The following is a 22,029-nucleotide window of genomic DNA, read 5'->3' as shown; positions in this document are numbered from 1 at the left end:
GAGGTTCTTCTATGGTGATCCTGTGAGGAAGCTAAACCAGCTGTGTGTGAGCTGGAGGAAGAGGCTACAACACGAGCTGAAGAGGTGGTAGGTGGCGCTGTAGGTTGGCCTAGGTCTTCAGTGTGTCTTTGTAACTCCACCACGTGTTTGGTCCGCACATGTTTCCACATATTTGTGGTATTGAGGTTGCTGACACTTTTCCCTCTTTTCACTTTCTGATTACACAGCTTGCATTTGACAAAGCAAATGTCATCTGCAACTGTGTCAAAAAAGGACCAGGCACTGCAAGTCTTGGGAGCGCCCGTTTTGGGTTTTGGAAGAGACATGCTCCTAATGGGTGCCGAAGTGGAGGCTACAGGCAACCCAGTCTGCCCCCTCCCTCTACCTCCTTTTTGGGCCATTCGGGGAATCTCTTACTCAGAGCTGCCCCCACCACCTTCCCGTACCTCATGCCATGATGGGTCAAGGACCTCATCATCTACACTACCCTATTCCAACAACTGCTTCTCCTGGGTAGTCTCGGCAGCACAGTACGCACCAAAAAGTGGCACTTGAGTCTCATCATCAGATGCGTTCTGAGGTGTGCTGACCGTAGGTACTGGGCCACACTGCATACTGCCTCTTCTTCAATTTCTCGAATGCTGCTTGGCTGGCCCCCTCTTTAGAAGCCAAGAGATTCAGAGAACAGAAGTAGAGATGGCTCCTGTCCAGGGCTCTCTGACTGCCTGGGCAATTTGGCAGGTGGTGAAGAGACAGATGGGTGCTCTTCAGTGCTCTGGACCTGAGAGGATGTGGCACTAATTGAAGTCGATGCGTTAGCTGCCATCCATCCGACAACAGCTTCAATTTGTTCGTCCCGCAGCAGTGGGGTTCTGCGAGCTCCTACAAAGCTGTGCATAAAGGACTGTTCCCTGGTAAAACTGGGGGATGCTGAGTCACTGGTGCCCGCAGCAGGCACAGAATCCCCACGTCCTCCCCCTGCAGAAACTCCATGCCCGTGCCTTACTTTCTGCCTTCTTCATCTTGTTAGACTGATAAAGATAGGCAGAAAAGTACTAAGGGCTTAGTGTGCTTATTCCTGAACAGCTGCTAACAGGTATAAGAAACACTAATTTTATAAAGTGTGGACTAGACTTTAATATGAGCTAATGTGGCCTACACAACTGTAAAGTGGAGTGTTTGGTGAACTTTATTAACTTTTTGTTTTTTTTCACAAAAAGACACTGGATGTGCCCAAAGATGTAAAACCGATAGTATCACAAACTATTTGTAGCTATTACAATGCAGGAAGGTAACCTACAATGCAATAGATGAGGCTCCAAAAATAGGCTAATACTAATCTGGCTGGGGCTGCAGGGCACAAGGCTGCAGAAAGCTCCTCTATTTACTCCTATATAGTGTTTGCACGCAATCTAGCTGGATACGGATGGAACCACACTAATAGGAGAAATCAGGAAAAATGTGCAGCAGCACTAATGCAAAAAAGGACAATGTAACAGTATGAAGCAGTGATGCACGCTGGGCGGACTACAACCAGATGTGGCTGCAGAACAGACTACAGCGTGAGCTGCACTCACACACAGAGACCTTGCAGACAGCCGTGAACAGCACTGCAAGGCAAAAAAAGGCTTCTCACACAACGGTTGCTAAATTAGCCTGGGTAAAGCACAATGAAGCAAATCGCTATCTCAAACTGTCTCTCAGTCAGAACAGCAGCATCCTGTCCCTAACTGAATTCACAGCAGAGTGAACCCAAAATGGCGGTGGCGGCTTTTATAGTGCATCATGACATCATTTCAGCAGCCAATCACAGCCATACCATTAGTTACATGCCTAACATGCATAACAGGATGTGCCCACACTTCTTAGGATTCCTCATTGGCTGAATTAAATCAAACTGGCTTATTGCATTACGGGAACTTCCGATTCCGGTATTCGATATTGCAAAAGTATCGGAACTCAGTATCGGAACTCCGATACCACGAATATCGGCCGATACCCGATATTGCAGTATCGGAATGTTCAACACTACTCGTGTTGGGGTGCGTCGTAATTCTTGTCAGCGCAGCCACTCACTGCATAGGCAATATCAGCATGGGAGACTCACTGTTTAATAATGGCCCTTTAAGAATATTAATGCCACCTGACGCCCCTCTAAAAATAGGCTATGTGACTTTAAGAGTCCATCCTTCATAAATGAAACAAGATGAGTCTCCTTATGTGTCACACAACACATGGCCAGCTAGAGTTGTTAAATGTTACAATGACATTTCCCAGTGAATGCATTTGTATTGGTTGAAAGCAATGTTAAAATTAAAAAACGCATCAAAAACGCTGCGTGTGAACATATCCCAAGTGGTCGAGAAACATTTTGTTCTGGGGTTAATTATTTTGCCTTATATACAAGTCATTACCCTGGAAAGGATGTACCTTATCATGTTTCCCAGCAAAATCCATTTTGCTTTTGTTTTTGTATGTTTTTTGGTGCACCTGTAATAATGGCGTGAAACTCTGACAACATTGCTTACAGCTGTGACCTAGGAGTCAGAAATTTTTCAAGGGGTGATACCCATCATGTTTCCGTGTCATTTGAGCAGTGTTTCCATCATTTTCAGATGTTATTAGACCTTAAAAGACCCCCGGGGGATCGTGGTAAAAATACTTGGGTTTCCAATAGACTTACATTGGGCTCGTTGCTCTGGTCAAGTACCCAAGTATTCCAATTTGCTCGACCCGAGCAACGAGCACCTGAGCATTTTAGTGCTTGCCCATCACTAGTGGAGATGCCTTAAGTACCCGATACATCTTAGCAATAGGCTGTGGACAAATTAGGAGTGTGCACACTGTCTCTATAAGACTCAGGAAGTGCCAGCGCCATAAGCATACAGCCAGAAAATATGCAACAAGCAAGGACATGAGGTTCACAGCATGGAGCAGGCACAGGACAGAACTCACAGCACGGCCCTGAGTGGTGAGTAAGTCATACAGTGATGCCAGCAGGGATGTTACAGATTTTACTGCCCTGAAAGCCCTGAGGGCTGCCTGAAAAATGCTCGAGTTTCCCATTGACTTCCATTATACTTGTTACTTGAGTCAAGCACAATTTTGGTAATTGTAAAACACTTCTATTTTTATAGCATTCTTACTTTGTAGCATTTTTCCACATCTGCCTAAAATGTTTGCACAGTACTGTATGTAATGTGTTTACTTTAAGTAAATGACCCTGAGCTGCAATTTCAGGTACAACTCATGAACATACAGTAAATGACATTGTTTTTTCTGCAATTGCAGCCCGTTGATAGATTTGTCATTGCACTCTAGCACTCATTAGGAATAAACTTACATCCACCCCTTGCACTCCATACCCTCGTCATAAATTGATGAGAGGTCCACAGCTATGTCCTCTTCATTCTTGGTTCCAAGATTTACTCCTTCAGTTAACTTAGTAAATTCAGGAACTGATTTTACTTTATGATTTGAATGATTTTTTTATGTGCTGAGTTTTGTTTACAATGTCCCGCGAAACGTCCAGCAAAGCTATTGACACTACTTTTGTCTGTAATATGGCGCTATGTACATTCTTGGAGGTCAACAAATGTTACAGAGTTTGAGTGACATGACACCAGCTGTCATCACTACCAATCATTTTTTATGCTATCGGATGTAAGATTTTTTAAGCTTTGTTTGACACGGTGTTACAAGCATTGTGTAGCTGTATTTTTCTTTTGGTTCACTTAATGCTTAGCAAACTTACCAGGGCTACGTACTAGAGAGGAGGCAAAAATGATTGGTTAGGTTTCATCATTTACAGCTTTGCAAAGAATAGCCAACACGCGTCACTCAATATGAGTTATTGACTGAAAAGAAAGTTGTTTTCTTCCAACGTTGTATACCTTCATACTAACAAGAATTTCCATTTGTATGTGATGAATGATCAAGTACATAAAATAGCTCATTTCGCTCATAAAAAGTCTTTTTGTCATAATTCATAAACTTTTCCAAGCTTTGTATTACTTTTATAACATATCAGACATTACATAACAGTCAAGTCTATTGGCACCTGACAATTGGTACTTCCAATATTTTTAGAATGATTAAGAAATTTTATTGCCATGTGTGAAAATCACAGTGTGCTGTAATTAACATATTGGAAATTGTAAAAACATAATGGGATTATGGGTGTTACAATACAATGCACTCAAAAAATAAGATATATGGTTAAGAGATGCACTGCAGTAGGATAAAAACTCTCTCTGAACCTACTCCTTTGGCACTTAAAGGGATTGCTTGACTTCTACACAATTTTTCCAAAATTAGGGATGGTTTCAAAAATAATAAAATTATGCAAACTCAATGGCTGTAACATAGATCAAGCACTTTTTAGTTCTGCATATCACCTTCAGAGTCAAAAGATGGAGTATTGTGATCCAAGTATCTACAAATATATAAAAATGTATTGAATTCCAAAAGATACATACCAAAAAAGGCAAGAAAACGGTTTTTAATAAAACCAATAGATAACATTAACAAAGAGAGAAAAATAACAGATCACAGCAGTGGTTCTGTTACAAGTCTATATGTATGGTTAGGGAATACATATAAGGTCGTATGCAATTGATGAACAATGAATTATTTATGACTACCCAAATGAACCAGCAATCAGAGAGTATTCATAATGCACACTATAATAGCTACTGAAATATATACAAGTCTCATACCACAATGCCTAATGCATAACACCATATTAGAAAAGATCTGAACGGACAAAACTGACTATTGTTCCTATTATAGGTAATTGTGAAAGAAAAATCAACTGCTGCACATGTCGATGTGCATTTCATCAGGAAGTCACCCCAGATGGCGGTGAAATGAAACCACATGTGGCAGTGAAACGCGTGTCGAGGTGCATTCTCCTCTCTTCCACAATGGCCACAGGTAATTACCTATTATAGGAACAATAGTCAGTATTTTCTGTTGATATCTTTTTTAATATGGTGTGATCCATTAGGCATTGTGGTATGAGACTTGTAGATATTTTTGTGGATATTATGGTGTGCATTATAAATACTCTTTGGTGGCTGGATCATATGGGTAGGCATGATATCTATTGATTTTATTATAAACAATTTTATTGCTGTTTTTTGTATATATCTTGTGGCTTTCAATGCATTTTTATATATTTGTAGATACTTAGATCACAATACTCCTTCTTTTGACTCTGTAGGTGATATGCACTTTTTACTGAAGGGATCAGTGATTTATTACATTTAGGAATTCCATTTTCTACTTTTCAGCCCAGTGGGCTGTGCTTTGACTAAAATCAAGAAAGTCTAGTTCTTGAGACACCTGATGGCTGAGATTTATAATTGGCTGTAGCAAGCATGTGACTGGAATATGATTGCATGACATCCCATTCAAGTCGCCTGACTATTTCAATAAATCAAAGACATAGTAATCCCTATATAATAGGTAACAAAAAATAAAAATCCTAAGGCTGGCGTCACAAGAGCGTTTAAAAAAATCGGTCAAATTCTGATCTAGAAAAGTAGGACGATTTCTTTCTCACTTGTCATCATTTACTGAACAAAAAGTGCAACAAAACATAAATAAAAATAAAAATGGTATTACTGAACATGTCATCTTGTCCCAAAAAGCACCAGCCATCGTGCAGCTCCATCAGCGGAAAAATAAAAAAGTTATAGCTCTCAGAATAAGGTGATACTGTCACGACTCGAATGTCGGGTGACCAGGTACCAGGGGCTCCTTCCCTGTCCCTAAAACTAGGGTGTGCCCTAGCTCACCCTATTCCCCAGGTTACTTCTGAAAGTGAAGATGCCAAGGCCACTAACCTTGCTTTATCTCTTGTATCCGCCCTCTGTCTGTTCCCTTCCCCCACCTAGGGAAGAGCGGGGCAGCCGTACACTGCAGTACACCAACCAGATGAACAAGGCAACACAAACAGGGGCAACTGAAAATACATGCACATGGATGCCATTTACCAGGAGATGCACCCTGAGAAAATACAGCCCCACTCCCACCTCAGATGCGTCAAACTAGATGATAAAAGGTTGAGTGACGGCAGGCTGTATGAAGATCAGCGCAGATGCAAAACACCTCTTCAAAGTATTGAATGCTTTCCTGGCCGGACTGGACTTGAGTTGAGTTTTTGATAAACTTGCGGTAGTAGTTGGCAAAACCTAAGAATCTTTCTAACACCTTCAAATACTTAGGGCAATCCCAATCCGGTACCGCCCGGACTTTCTCCAGATCTATGCAAAAACCAGTGGACGATAACACATATCCTAGAAAAGGGATCTCCTCAACTGAGAACATACATTTCTCCAGTATGACAAATAATTTATTGTCTCTGAGTATTTTTAAGACCTTCCTGACATGTATCTGATGTGATTCAAGGTCAGGTGAATAAATTAATATGTCATCAACATAAATCACCAGAAATCTACCTACTAGGTTACTAAACATGTCAGCCAAATGGCATCACTAGGTTCTAATAGTGTCCCTCAGATGTATAGAAAGCTGTTTTCCACTCATCCCTCTCTTTAATGCGAATGAGATTCTATGCCCTTCTGAAGTCCAATTTTGGAAACCATTTTGCTTCTACAATGTGATTATAGAGGACCATGATCAGATTGAGTTTGCAGAAATCTAGGCAGGGGCGTAACTCCCCATCAGTCTTTTCAACAAAGAAAAACCCAGCAGCAATGGGGTATGAGGATGGTTTGATATGACCCTTTGCCAAACTCTGCACGATACAGTCCTTCATGGCTTGCCTCTCTGGACCAAAGATATTATACAGTCTGCTCTTAGACAGCCGGGCCCCAGGAACAAGATTAACAGTGCAGTCATAAGAATGATTGGGAGGAAGTTCTTGGCACCCCTGGTCCGAGAACACATCCGCAAAGTCAGACAGGTATTTGGGCACAGACTGAGTATCCACCCTAGTAAGCCGCTTACCTAAGCAGTGTCCTTGACAACACTCCAGTTTACCACTTCCTGAGTCTGCCAATCAACCACAGAATTGTGCAAAGTGAGCCAAGGAAGTCCAAGAATGACAGGAGCGGGCAGACCCTCTAACACATAAGTCAATTACTTCAGAGTGCATAGCCCCTACCTGAAGATGTAAACCTCGGATGACTTGAGTAAAATACCTCCATCTCAAGGGGTGGAGTCAATGGCAGTTATGGGTATGGGTCTGGACAGAGTATGTGGATTGAGGCCCTGGACCTGGACGAACCTAGCGTTAATCAAGTTAAACCCGCCCCACTCTCCAGAAATGCTGACACAAACACCTTAATTTCACCCAGGTGAATCTCAGCTGGCAGAAAAAATTGTGTCCTACCCATGGAGGTGATAAGTACATCTGGGTTGCTAACCTCCCCGCAACCTGAGCCTCTTAGTCTTCCAGCGGTTGTTTTATTGTGAGGTCGAGAAGGACATGTGCCCTTTTTACTGCAGTAATAACACACCTCCCCTTTGCACAAAACAGACTCCCCTTTGCCTCACCTACCTGCATGGGTTCCTCAAATGAAGCAGACCTGATCTCCTTTGGCCCAGGACCTCCCACACATTGGAATGTCTCCCTATGTCTCTGGGGAGGAGGGCAATCAACCTGGATAGCCAGAAACATGACCGCCTCAAAGAAGACTGGAATCTTATTCAGGGCTAAGGCATTCTTCACCCTTACTGTAAGCCTCTCACAGAACAGGCTGCGGAGTGCGGGGTCATTCCACTTGTGTCTGTGGACCACCTCTGAAACTCAGAGCAATACTCCTCTGCCAGCCGGTCTCCCTGCTGGAGCTGGCGCAGTGTGGACTCAGCCACGATGAGGCCATCGGGGTCATTGTATGTAAAACCCAGTGCCAGAAAAAGTTCCTCCACCATCTGAAGAGACTGGGAGTCAGACAGGAGAGAAAACGACCATGCTTGGGTGTCTCCCTGAAGGAACGAGATTATTATCCCCACAAGTTCCTTCTCTGTACCTGAGGAAACAGCAGGCGTGCATCGCAGTGCACCAACCAGATGAACAAGGCAACATGTACAAGGGCAACTGAAAATACCAAGCATAAAAATATTCACTCACATATGACAGAGGAATGCATAGTGGAGTGGAGGATGTGGAAAAACCAAAGTAAGAGGAGGAAAGGGAATTATCACACTTACAAACACAAGCAACAGTCACAGATAAATCCACCAAACTCCTTTTTGTATTTCCACCAAACAACTCTCCTCCCAGCTATGCAACATAAGCTAGATCTGACAATGTGTTTCAGTCAGGACCCGGATTATATAGGTGACAGAAGTGGCTAATTGTGCTCAGATGAGAGGTCAGACTACCAAAAGAAATTTACATAATTTAAAATGAAGGTGAAGTACTTCTTTTCAGTGCAGGAGAAGGAGCAATGAGACGCTGAGGTCTTCTGGATCTTCTCTGTTGTTGTAACCACGTGACAGATACAAAAATAATTTTTTTTTCTATAAAATAGTCTTTTTTTATAAAATAGTTTTTATTGTGCTAAAGCACCAAACATAAAAAGTTATAAATGTGGTTTCGCTGTAATCGTACTGACTCAAAGAAAAAAGCTGCATTATCAATTTTACCAAAGGCAGAACGGCATAAAAATAAAAAAACAGAATTGTTGGTTTTTGTTCAATGTGTCTCTTAAAATTCAAAATAGAAAGTGATCAAAAAATGTCATTTGCCCAAAAATGGTACCAATAAACATGCCAATTTGTCCCGCAAAAAACAAGCTCTCACATGACTGTCAGCTGAAATATGGAAAAATTAATTATAGCTATCTAAATATGGGGAAGCAAAAATTAGTTTTTGTAATAAAAAGTATTTTTTAGCGTGTGACAGCAGCCAGACAGAAAAAAAGGATAAATCTGGTATCGCTGTAATCTCACCAACCCAAAGAATAAAGTCGTCTAATCACTTATACCACACGAGGAATTGCGTAAAAAATAAATAGAACTCTTTACCTACTGTTGACTTTTTTCATTCTGCCTCCCAAAAATCACAATAAGGTTCTGCTCACATTTATCCTGCGCTGAGTGCTTACACCAGGGTTTCCGTGTAAATCTCTGAAATATGTTTCTATGTTTCTATATCTTCAGATGGAAGATTCCCTATAATGAGACAAATGGAGGCACTATGGACACCCTCTGACCTGTGATCTGGCGGTGACCATCTTTTTAGGTCTGCATAAAAGCAGGCTTTGCCACAGTTTTGTGCACTTCTGAATAGAAGAATATGCTGCCCCAGGAGTCTGGGTACCACAGTGGTATTGCCGGCCACTAGGGAAGGGTGATACCATGCCTGGAAGTGAGGAGGATACATTTAACAGGTACCACATACATTCAACACTTTCTGACTCCAGGCCAAAAGGGAGATCTCTAGACTTGGTTTTAGGGGAGCTCCCCTATGTATGTTCTGGCTGGGGAGGAGATAGTCTAGTCTAGAGAGAGAGAGAGTCAGTGAGTAGTCTGTCTGTGAAGAGTGTGAGGGGAGAAGGAGCAAAGGAGAAGGGAGGAGCTGGAAGGGAGCTGCGACTGAGCTTCCTACGCGCTGAAGCGCAGGAACCAGACACCGGGAGTTCGAGGCTGTGTGGGACTGTATGCCCCATAGTAGAAACCGGAGGGCAGGAGATTTCAAGTCGCCGGTCCACAACTACACCTGAAGGCACAGCAGAATATAGAGCCCGAAGTCGCCGCAAGTAGGGACACTGTAAAAAGGCTCGCGTTGCCTGCCATGCGGGTACTGTCCTACATATAGAACAAAGAGGGAGGACCTTACGTGAAGCCTCAGGCAGTAAGGGACGCACACTGCAGCACAATAAGGAAGGCTCCTAACCCCACCTGGCTAAGGTGATTCCAAATCGCTTCCAGGCTGCCCGGATTACAAAGACCACCTGTAATCGGGGTACCTGAACTACATCAGTAAAAGGTAAAGAGACTACAACCTTGAGTCCTCAAATTCTTTCCAGCATTACACCATTTGTCATGTTTATCCACTACACGGGAGCCCTGGGGACTAAGCTTCACCTGTGAGAAGCCATACCATCCCTGCTGCAGTACCATCATCCCCCAGTGGACCCCTTTAGCAGTGTCGGTCATCCCTGACCGAATACCACAGTTGGAGTCATGAACATTTTTTATTTTCTTACAAACCCTCCCCTTTAAAGACCTACCCTTTAACTTGGATGTTCAGGGCCACGGACCGGGTCTCTGCCACCGTGACCACCCCTTTAGGGACCACCGGACCCGGCCCAAGAACCCCACCGACCTAGCAGGCGTTCCAAGAACACCACTGAACAGAAGCCAGATGCAGTCCAGAGTAACTCTGCTGCCTCATTATAGTCATTGCCTTCCTTGGTGGTTATATCTGAATCACGTCACTCTGAAATTTATATGTAAACCCTGGTGTAAGTGCTTAGCATAGAGTGATAAATGTGATTCCAAATCTTATGTAAAATGTTACCTACAAAAGCTTCAGCTCAATTCACAAGAAAAGCAAGTCCCCACTCAGGTCCATCATCTGTCAATGGAAATATAGGGGTTTCCACATTACAGTCAGTACAAAGGCTCTGTAAAAGCGCTATAGCTCCTCGCACTCCAAAAGAAATTCAGCAAATTCTGCTCTCCAAATTCAAATGCCTCCCTCCCTTCTGAGCCCCACAGTGTGTCCAAACCCCATTTAGCATCCACATGTTTGACATTTTTCTAGCAATGTCAGTCCCCTTAATTTACAGGTGCTATTCTTCAGAAACATGAGCTGGGTACCACAACAAACTGGTGACTACAATGTGCTGGGCACTGCAATGGCAGCTTGCAGTTTTCACTCAGCAACATCCACTAATGCTTGTTTCTGGAAAACACCCATGGAGTCAAAATCCTCACTACACCTGTAGATAAACTCCCAAAATGGGGTAACTCGAAAGGGAATTCTGCTGTTCTAGCACTTAGGCGTTTTGTATATGAAGTCCGCAAAGTCTGCAAACTATTCTATCAAAATCTGCTCTCCAGGAGGCAAATAGCATTCGGTCCCCCCCGAGTTTCGCCGTGTGGCTAAGCAAAACTGTACAGCCACATACTGAGTATTTATACATTCATCAGAAATTGTGGGACAAATTTGGGTGCCACTTTTACCCATTTTTTCAGTGTGAAAATGTAATATCTGTGGCTAAAACAAAATTTTGGTGGTAAAAATTTAAATGTTTTTCGTTACTGCCCAATGGTATAAAATTCTGTGACACACCTGTTATGTTAACATGATCTCTGCATGCCTAGATGAATTCACTGAGAGAAGAGTTTGTAAAATGGGGTCACTTATGAGGGATTCTGCTGTTTTGGCACCTCAGAGGCTCTACCAATGTGACATGGCACCATCAAACCAGTCCAGCAAAATCTGAACTCCAATATGGTGCTTATTCCCTTCCAAACTTTGCACTGTGCCTCAAAAGTAATTTTTAACCACATATGGGACATTGGTGTACTCAGGAGAAATTACACAACAATTTTTGGGTCCATTTCTCCTGTTACTCTTGAGAAAATCAAATATTTGGGGCTAAAAAATATTCTGGTGGAGAAATTGCAATTTGTTTTATTTTCATGACTCAACGTTATAAACTTCTGTGAAGCACCGGAGGGTTCAAAGTGCTCACCACACATCTAGATAAATTCCTTGAGGGGTTTAATTTCTAAAATGGGGTTACTTGTGGGAAGTTTCAACTCTCCAAATGCGACATGGTGTCCGCTAAAGATTCCAGTAAATTTTGCATTCAAAAACTCAAATGGCGCTCCTTCACTTCTGAAACCTGCCATGCTGACAAACAGTAGTTTTCCTCTACATAGTGGGTATCTGCGTACGAGCAAAACAAATTGTATGGTAAATTTTTCCTCTTACCCTTGTAAAAATAAAAAAAATTGAGGCTAAATGAACATTTTTATTTTTATGGCTCAACATTGTAAACTTCTGCGAAGAACCTGAGGGCTCTCAGCTTCTGAAAGCCGCCATTACAAATTTTACAAAATAGCCAGTTCCCAGCAACGCCATCTTCCAGTTCTTCTAATCATTACTCTCACTTTCATAATCTGTGCACTTGTTCAAATGCCCTGCTATATTTCTGTATTTCTGTGGACATATAGTGATAGCAGCATTGACTCAGAACAAAGCACTGATAGCTGAAGGCCAAAGTCACTGTAACGCATGTTATTGGATGCAAGAGCATCAGATGTGATATGGTAATTAGTGATGAGCAAATTTGTTCAGAAAATGATTGTTTGTCAAACATAAATTTAGCATGAATATGGCGCATTCGGATTCCTGATTGGAAACACAAGCCAAATGTTATAAAATTGGGAAAAATCGGTAACATTCGATAAAAAGTGTTGGAAAATATTTGCATTGCCACAAAAATATTTTCAGCACTTTTCCTATGATAATAGTGGTGTATTATGAACGTGAGGCACATGTTTGATAAGGGGAGAGGGTTTGCAGAGCTCAGAGGCGCAGCGTGCTTGCAAACAGTAATTTTTTTCCCTAACTTTATTTGTGCAAATTGCGGCTGGCCAATCAGGGGGCAGGAAACATCCACAATGTCTTGACACAACAGCTTGTGTCATTGACTGCTGAAATCACATGTCCCTCTTCATATAAAGAGCGGACATCTTGTATTAACGCCATTTTGACACTGTAACAGTGCAGAGAGGCTGCTCCTGATGCTGGCACTGTTAGCAGCAAGATTTTAGCTAGTCAGCTGGGCGGTTGTTTATCAGTCAGATAGTTCAGCTACCTACTGTCCAGTGTGGCTGTGAAATTGAACTTCCAGCATTTTTTTTGTTTTGCCATTACTGAGGTCCACAGACAAAGCCAGCAGGGCACATGTCATACAAGTGTGCTGTGCTCTGCTTCTATTGTGCTCCATGCACGAGTATAGCATTCTAAATTATATTTTTTCACTAGCTAAATGTGAAACAGCCTGCTGTATCCCACCTGCTTTATCCCAATATATAATTTTTCTGTTTCAAAACATTATACAATCCACCGTATTCCACTTTGTCATTTTCTTGAGTTGAAATTAACCTGTCTGCAGATCTCATGGACATAACCAAAAAATGTTTTCTGTTGTTAAACATGTCATACAGTAGGGGAACTGACTTTCAAATTGTTTGTAGCATCTTGTCTGTTATAGAGGCCTCATCCACAGGGCCCCAAAAATTCTTATGTTACTAACATGCAAATTGCCTCTTCTGAGAAAAAGAGGACTTAAACTCTATAGCGCCACCTGTTGGAAGTAGCGATCCTACAAGTCACAATCAACCCTTTAACGAGTCGTGCAATATGACTTAGGATAAAAGCCAAATCAATATCTCAATTCGCAGACACGGTGTTTCGGGCTGTTGGCCATCGTCAGTGCGAAGCATGAGAACTGATTTGGCTAGTTAACGTCATACAGTAAGGGAGATCTAACTTTAAAATTGTTTGGAGCATATCTTCTTTGTCATACAGGCCTCACTTAACACTCACTTGACACTGAAACAATTCTTTCTTCTGTGACAAACGTGATTCAGCATGCCATATTTCACCTTGTCATCTACTGCTGCTGAAATTCAGCTGTTTGCAGAGCTGGTGCAGAGTTTAAAATCAAATTTTTTGTTCCTTATACTGTGCTCCTACTACACTATTTGAGCAACATGACTGGAAAAAAGTGAGGCCGTGGTGGAAGGAACATTAGGCTTGGTGTTCTAGGTGTACATGGGATAGATGGTAATGTTTGTGAAAGCACTAGTGATTGAACCAACAATGTCACGTCCTATGCAAAGACAACTGACAACTTCTGTTACTGGATGGGCTACTCCACTACCTTTTTTTGGCAGACAAACAGCGGTATACCTTTTTGATGAGGCCCAGAAACAGCATGTGCTCAAGTGGATGGCAAACGCAGCTTCAAGAGGCCTCTCCTCCTCTTCCTACACCTCAATACCACACCCAGTCCACAGAGGTGGCACCCAAATTCCCCTAGCTTCCCCCTGCTTACTAACTCTCCATCTCACTATATGGAACCACAGATGGGTGAGTCTGAAGAGCTGTTCACACATTTTATGCCATGGTCATCAGAAGTGTACTCATAATCTTCACAGAGTCAAGAGGAGGAAATTTGCACCGATGCCCAAAATCTTTCTAGGTTGGATACGGGGCAGGACAAAATATGGTCCAAGTAGCATCCTGACACTCGTCACCAGACATTAACCCTCAGGTTATCCTGAAGAGACTCCAGGCATTTTCCCTGGAATCTGGGAATCCGGCTTTGCTTAATGTAGACTCCTTTTTTCAGGCTTTAGGATTATTATATGATGAACCTAATTCTGTGGATCAAGCTGAGAAGACCTTGTTGGCCCTGTCTCAGGGTCAAGAGGCGGCAGAATTGTATTGTCAGAAATTCAGAAAATGACTAAATGGAATAATGATGCTTTGGCGGCAATTTTCAGAAAGGGTCTTTCTGAATCCATTTAAGATGTTATGGTGGGGTTTCCCACGCCTTCCAGTCTGAGTGATTCTATGTCTCTGGCCATTCAGATTGACCAGCGCTTGCGGGAGCGCAGAACTGTGCACGCTGTGGCATTGTCCTCAGAGCAGATTCCTGAGCCAATGCAGTGTGATTGGATTCAGCCCACATTCGTGAAGAGCCTTCAGAAATTTTGGGGTTTTGCAAATTTTCACCGTTTCATTGCTAATTTTTCCAGCGTGGTTAAACCCTTGACCGATTTGACGAAGAAAGGCGCTGATGTGGCGAATTGGTCCTCTGCGGCTGTCTCTGCCTTTCAGTAGTTTAAACGTCGATTTACTTCTGCTCCGATGTTGCGCCAACCGGATGTTTCTCTTCCGTTTCAGGTTGAGGTTGACGCTTCTGAGATTGGGGCAGGGACCGTTTTGTCTCAGAGGGATCCTGTTGGTTCCTTAATGAAACCGTGTGCCTTCTTTTCCTGTAAGTTTTCGCCTGCTGAACACAAGTATGATGTCGGCAATCGGGAGTTGTTGGCTATGAAGTGGGCATTTGAGGAGTGGCGACATTGGCTTGAGGGAGCTAAGCACCGTATTGTGGTCTTGACCGATCATAAGAATTTGATTTACCTCGAGTCTGCCAAACGGCTGAATCCTAGACAGGCTCAATGGTCCTTGTTTTTTTCCCGTTTTGATTTCGTGGTCTCGTACCTTCCGGGTTCTAAGAATATTAAGGCTGATGCCCTCTCTAGGAGTTTTTTTGCCTGATTCTCCTGAGGTCTTAGAACCGGTCGGTATTCTGAAAGAAAGGGTGGTCCTTTCTGCCATTTCCCCTGATTTACGACGGGTTCTTCAGGAATTTCAGGCTGACAAACCTGACCTCTGTCCTGTGGGGAAACTGTTTGTTCCTAACAGATGGACTAGTAGAGTGCTTTCTGAGGTTCACTGTTCCGTGTTGGCTGGTCATCCTGGCATTTTTGGTACCAGAGACTTGGTTGGTAGGTCCTTTTGGTGGCCTTCTTTGTCACGTGATGTGCGTTCTTTTTGTGACCGCTCACCTGACCGCGACGTCATCGAAGGTCATTCACTCACAGCATTCTTAAGGACGGAGGCGGACGCTTGCAGCGGTGACAGACAGGATTCTTCGGAGGGGTGAGTGTAGCCATATTTTTTATTTTTATTCTTTATTTTTTACATTAATATGGATCCCAGGGCCTGAAGGAGAGTTTCCTCTCCTCCAGACCCTTGGAACCATACGCACCGCACACTCCGATACCGATTTCCGATATCACAAAAATATCGGATCTCGGTATCGGAATTCCGATACAGCAAGTATCGGCCGATACCCGATACTTGCAGTATCGGAATGCTCAACACTACTCATGAAGTGAATGCACCCCAATAACCCTTTGAACAGACATACAGGATGGCCACCTGAAATCAATGTTCCCATTATTAGGAAGTTGATACTCCCATACTGTTTGTCCATGAAGTGAATGCAAGGCCTGTTCCAAATGTGGAAGCACTCCATTAACCATTTGAACAGACGTACAGGATGGCCACCTGAAAGCAATGTTACCATTATTACGAAGTTGGTACTCCCATATTGTTTGCCCATTAAGTGAATGCATGGCCTGCCCTGCCCCAAATGTGAACACAACCCAATGACCCTTTGAACAGACATACAGGATGGCCACATGAAAGCAACGTTCCCATTATTAGGAAGTTGATACTCCCATACTGTTTGCCTATCCAATGAATTGCAGTGTTGAGGCTGAAGAACCGGCAGTGGAGAATTGCAGTGTTGAGGCTGAAGACCCGGCAGTGGAGAATTGCAATATTGAAGTGGAAGAACCTGCAGTCAGTTGTGATGTTGAGGCTGAAGACCCGGCAGTGGAGAATTGCAATACTAAGCTGAAGAACCTGCAGTCAATTGCAGTGTTGAGGCTGAAGACCCGGCAGTGGAGAATCGAAATATTGAAGCTGAAGAACCTGCAGTCAATTGCAGTTTTGAGGCTGAAAACCCGGCAGTGGAGAATTGCAATATTGAAGATTAAGAACCTGCAGTCAATTGAAGCAATGAGGTTGAAAACCCGGCAGTGGAGAATTGCAATATTGAAGCTTAAGAACCTGCAGTCAATTGCAGTGTTGAGGCTGAAGACCCGGCAGTGGAGAATTGCAATATTGAAGCTGAAGAACCTGCAGTCAATTGCCATTTTGGGGCTGAAGACCCGGCAGTGGAGAATTGCAATATTGAAGCTGGAGAACCTGCAGTCAATTGCATTTTAAGGCTGAAGACCTGACAGTGGAGAATTGCAATATTGAAGCTGAAGAACCTGCAGTTAGTAATGAGCAAGCACAAAAATGCTCGGGTGCTCGTTGCTCGGGTCAAGCAAATTGGAATGCTCAGGTGCTCGACCCGAGCAACGAGCCCAATTTAATTCTATGGGAAACTCGAGCATTTTTGCCGCGGACCGCCTGGAGGTCTTTAGAGGGTCTTAAAACAGTGGAAATCATTATGAAATGACATGGGAACATCATGGGGAAACCCCTGGAAGCATTTCTGACTCCCAGGTCACTGCTGTGAGCAATGTTGTCCGAGTCTTACGCCACTTTTACAGACAAATATGTTAAGGAACATCCTTTCCAGGGTAATGACTTGAATATAAGGCAAAATAAATAACCAAAAGTAAAAATGCTCCTCCACACCTTGGGATATGTTCACTCGTAGCGTTTTTGATGAGTTTTACAACTTTAGCATTGCTTTCAACAAAGACTGATGCATTCACTGGGAACTGTCATTTTAACATTTTACAACCTTAGTTGCCATGTGGTGTGTGACACATCCTGTTTCATTGATGAAGGAGGGACTCCAAGTCACAAAGCCTATTTTTATATGGTCATCAGGTGGCCTTTACTATTCTTAAAGGGCCAGCACTCGGCTCTCACTATTCTTAGAAAGCCATCAGCCTGCTATGCTTTGTTGTTCCCATTATTAAACAATGCGTCTCCCATCATGTTATTGGGTATGCAGTGAATGGCAGGGCTGCCCAAAATTTGGACGCACTCAATACCGATTTGACAAAATTTACAGGAAGACCACCTGAAAGCAATGTTCACATTATTAGGAAGTTGGTACTCCCATACTGTTTCCCTTTGCAGTGAATGCAAGGCTGCCCAAAATTTAGATGCACCCCAATACCCCTTAGAACTGCTAACCCAATATTCCTTAGAACAGTCACACCAATACCTCTTTGAAGAGCCATACAAGATGGCCACCTGAAAGCAGTGTTCCCATTATTATGAAGTTGGTACTCCCATACTGTTTGACTATGCATTTAGTGCAAGGCCTGCCCTGCCCCAAAGTTGAACGCACCCCAAAAACCCTTTGAACAGATGTGCTGGATGGCCACATGTAACCAAAGATCCCATTATTATGAATTTTGTACTCACATAGTGTTTGCTCATGAAGTGAATGCAAGGCCTGGTCCAAATTTGGATGCACCCCAATAACCATTTGAACTGACTTCCTGGATGGCTACCTGAAAGCATTGTTCCCATTATTAGAAATTTGGTACTCCCATACTGTTTGCCTATGCATTTAATGCAAGGCTTGCCCTGCCCCAAAGTTAAAGGCACCCCAAAAACCCTTTGAACAGATGTCCTGGATGGCGACGTGAAACCTAAGTTCCCATTATTATGAATTTTGTACTCCCATGGTGTTTGCCCATGAAGTAAATGCAAGGCCTGCTCCAAATTTGGACGCACCCCAATAACCCTTTGAACAGACGTCCTGGATGGCCACCTGAAAGCATTGTTCCCATTATTAGAAATTTGGAACTTCCATACTGTTTGCCTATGCAGTGAACTGTTGAGCCAGAAGAACCTGCATTGGAGCATTTCAGTGTTGAGCATGAAGAACATGCATTGGAGAATTCCAGTGTTGAGGATGAAGACCCGGCAGTGGATAATGTTGGTGTTGAGGTTGGAAAACCTGCAGTGGAGAATTTCAGTGTTGAGTGAGAAGAAACTGCAGTGGAGAATTTTAGTGTTGAGGCTGACGAAACTGCATTGGTGAATTGCAGTGGTGAGCCTAAAGACCCTGCAGTGGAGAATTGCAGTGTTGAGGCCAATGAACCAGCAGTGGAGAATTGCAGTGCTGAGGCTGAACACCCGGCAGTGGAGCAATAAAGTGTTGAACCTGAAGAAGCAGAAGTGGAGAATTGCAGTGTTGAGGCAGAAGAAACTGCAGTGGAGAATTGAGCGTTGAAGCTGAACACCCGGCTGTGGAGCATTTCAGTGTTGAACCTAAAGAAGAACCAGCAGTGGAAAATTGCAGTGTTGAGGATGAAGACCCAGCAGTGGAGCATTGCAGTGTTGAGGTTGAACACCCGCAGTGGAGCATTGCCATGTTGAGCCCAAAGAACCTGCAATTTAGCATTGCAGGGTTGAGGTTCAACACCCGGCAGTGGAGAATTTAATTGTTGAGCCTGAAGAACCAGCAGTGGAGAAATGCATTATTGAAGCTGACCAACCAACAAAATTCACATTATTAGGAAGTGGGTCTCCCATACTGTTTGACTATGCAGTGAATGCAATGGCTGCCCCAAATTTGGATGCACTCCAATACCCCTTGTTAGAGACGTGGAGGAGGGCCTCCTAAAAATCTGTTACCATTCCAAAGGAGTGTTTCTCCTTTATTTGTAATGCCCATGCAGTAATTGTATGGGCTGACAAACATTTCCCCCTTGGGGGTTTACAGCAACATACTATCGAAAAATGTTGTTTACAGGCATTCTAAACTCCCTTAAAAACAATAACGTGCGTGTTGCATCACTGACCACAGTCACCCTGGGGGTGGATGAAGAGATGTGGAGGATAGCCTACTAAAAATTTCTTCCCATTACAAAGGAGAGGGTCTCCTATCCTTGTAATGCCCATGCAGTAAGTGTATGGGCTAACAAACATTTCCCCCTGGGGGGTATACAGCAATATACTGTAAAAAAATTTGGTTCACGGCATCATAAACACCCTGTTAAGGACTGGCGGAACGCACCAAGTACAAGATGAAATGGAACTAGGTGCGTTCGCAGTCCGAGGTCCACCGTGCAGGTAAAAACCCGGCTGCTAGTAAGACGGACTATATGGCGGTACTATAAGTATACACGCATGAGTTAACTTCACCCTGCGTGAAGGAAGCGATCCTGTTGCGTCACAGGACCGCGGTACCGCACATAGAGCGCGAGCAAGAAGTCAGCGAATTCAACCCCAACTAGGATTGAAATCCGATTAGACACTTGCTGGCACAACACCGCAACTGGGTGTGTAAGGAAACTAAATAATAATATAAAGGCACAAGAGTGCGTGCGGTGCCGCACTGACGGACGCCACTAACCACCCAGGCTTGGGTCAGGAAAGCGCAGAGCAAGCGCACGGCGCCGTACAGGCGGACACAGCAATTGGTAGCTGTAATGTGTGTTACGTGCTGTTGGATAAGTCGGGCGCTAGATAGCAAACATAACCCTCCCTATTGAATGATTGTTCGCGGAAGGTGTATTTAAAGAGCGACTTTCACTCACAACACACACACATATTTACAAGACAATACTAGCGCATGGCCGTGCGGTCATGCACAGTTTATATAGCTGCAGCACAGGAAACAGCAACAGAAGTTTTGCCCTTTCAGGACCTGCCAAAAGGACCAATGGGATGTGCTGCAGTACCTGAGCATGTGACCCTCGATCTCCAACGGGAGATCCTGCCCTGGGCATGCTCAGACAGAGAAAAGCAGGACTTAGATCCAGAAACGTCCACTCGCCGCTGCCCAGCACTGGCTTCAATGGCAGAAGCAGGAAAAGCAGCAGTAACTCTTCGCACAGAGTCAGACTGAGCGAGACGCTGGGATCGACGTCCCTGCTGAGCAGACTCCACTGCGGCTGGAGAAGAATGGGAGACCGCAGCGGAGGCGGATCGAGATTCCCCCTGTGCAGCAGAGGAAACTCGACTCCTAACATTACCCCCCTCCTAGGGCCCCCCCCTTCTTGGGCCTCGCTACGTTCGAAGGCAGCAATGAGCTGCGGGGCCCAAATGTGCTCAACAGGCTCCCAGGACCTGTCCTCGGGGCCATAACCCTTCCAGTCTACCAAATAAAATTTTTTGCCATGTACCACCTTGAACCCCAAAATAGCGTTCACCTCATAATCGTCCGTAGATGAACCCGATGTCCCAGCAGATGACTCGGAAAACCGGGACATATACACGGGTTTCAAGAGGGACACATGAAAGGTGTCGGTGATACCCAGGCGTGGCGGAAGGGCCAGACGGTAGACCACAGGATTAACCTGTTCGAGGACCTTGAAGGGACCCAAGTAGCAAGGTGCAAACTTAGTGGACTCTACATGCAGCCTGATGTTACGGGCGGAGAGCCACACTAAATCGCCAGGAGCAAAGGTCGGGGCAGGGCGCCGATGTGCATCGGTGGAGGACCTCATTCTCTCCTTCGAGGCCCGAATGGCATCCTGAGTGCGGTCCCAAATGTCCCGTGCCTCCACTGCCCAGTCTGCCACCCTGGAGTCAGCAGAGGACACGGGCATAGGCACAGGAACCCGCGGATGCTGGCCGTAATTAAGGAGGAAAGGAGTCTGACCGGTGGAGTCAGCTACAGCGTTATTAAGGGCGAACTCTGCCCATGGTAATAAAGATGCCCAGTCATCCTGCCTGGCAGAAACAAAATGTCGCAGATATGTGACCAGAGTCTGATTGGCCCTCTCCACCAACCCATTCGTCTCGGGATGATATGCGGAAGAGAGATTTAACTCAATGCTGAGAAGACGACAAAGCTCTCTCCAAAACCGAGACGCAAACTGGGGACCCCGGTCACTGACAATTTTGTCTGGCATGCCGTGTAGGCGGAAGACGTGTCTTATGAACAACGCTGCCAAGGCCCGTGCAGAAGGTAACCGTGGGAGCGGCACCAAATGCACCATTTTCGAGAAATGATCGGTAACGACCCAAATGACGGTACAGCCGCGAGACTTGGGCAAACCCACCACAAAGTCCATCCCGACCATCTCCCAGGGCCTGTCTGCCACCGGCAAGGGATAGAGTAACCCAGACGGCCGTTGTCGAGGAGACTTATTTTTGGCGCATGAGACACACGCCAGAACGTAATCTCTGACATCTCGGAGCATATGCGGCCACCAGTACGTCCTCGCCAGCAGCTCAGATGTCCTTTTTGTCCCAAGTGTCCACCCACCCTGGAGGAATGAGCCCAAGAGAGAACCTCCGGTCGCAAATTTATAGGCACAAAAGTCTTGCCCGGAGGCACAGACTCAAGCGACATCAGAGCCACGGTTCTCAAGCTCTCAGAAGGAACAATAAGCCGAGGCTCTCCTTCCTCCTCCTCAAATGACACAACAGAGCGAGAAAGAGCATCAGCTCGAATGTTCTTCTCCCCAGCGAGATAATGGAGGGTGAAGTGGAATCGGGAGAAGAATAAGGACCATCTG

Source organism: Ranitomeya imitator, chromosome 1 (assembly GCF_032444005.1).
Source record: "Ranitomeya imitator isolate aRanImi1 chromosome 1, aRanImi1.pri, whole genome shotgun sequence".
Taxonomy (NCBI): domain Eukaryota; kingdom Metazoa; phylum Chordata; class Amphibia; order Anura; family Dendrobatidae; genus Ranitomeya; species Ranitomeya imitator.
The sequence above is the reverse complement of the archived record's forward strand: the minus strand, read 5'-3'. Positions refer to the sequence as shown.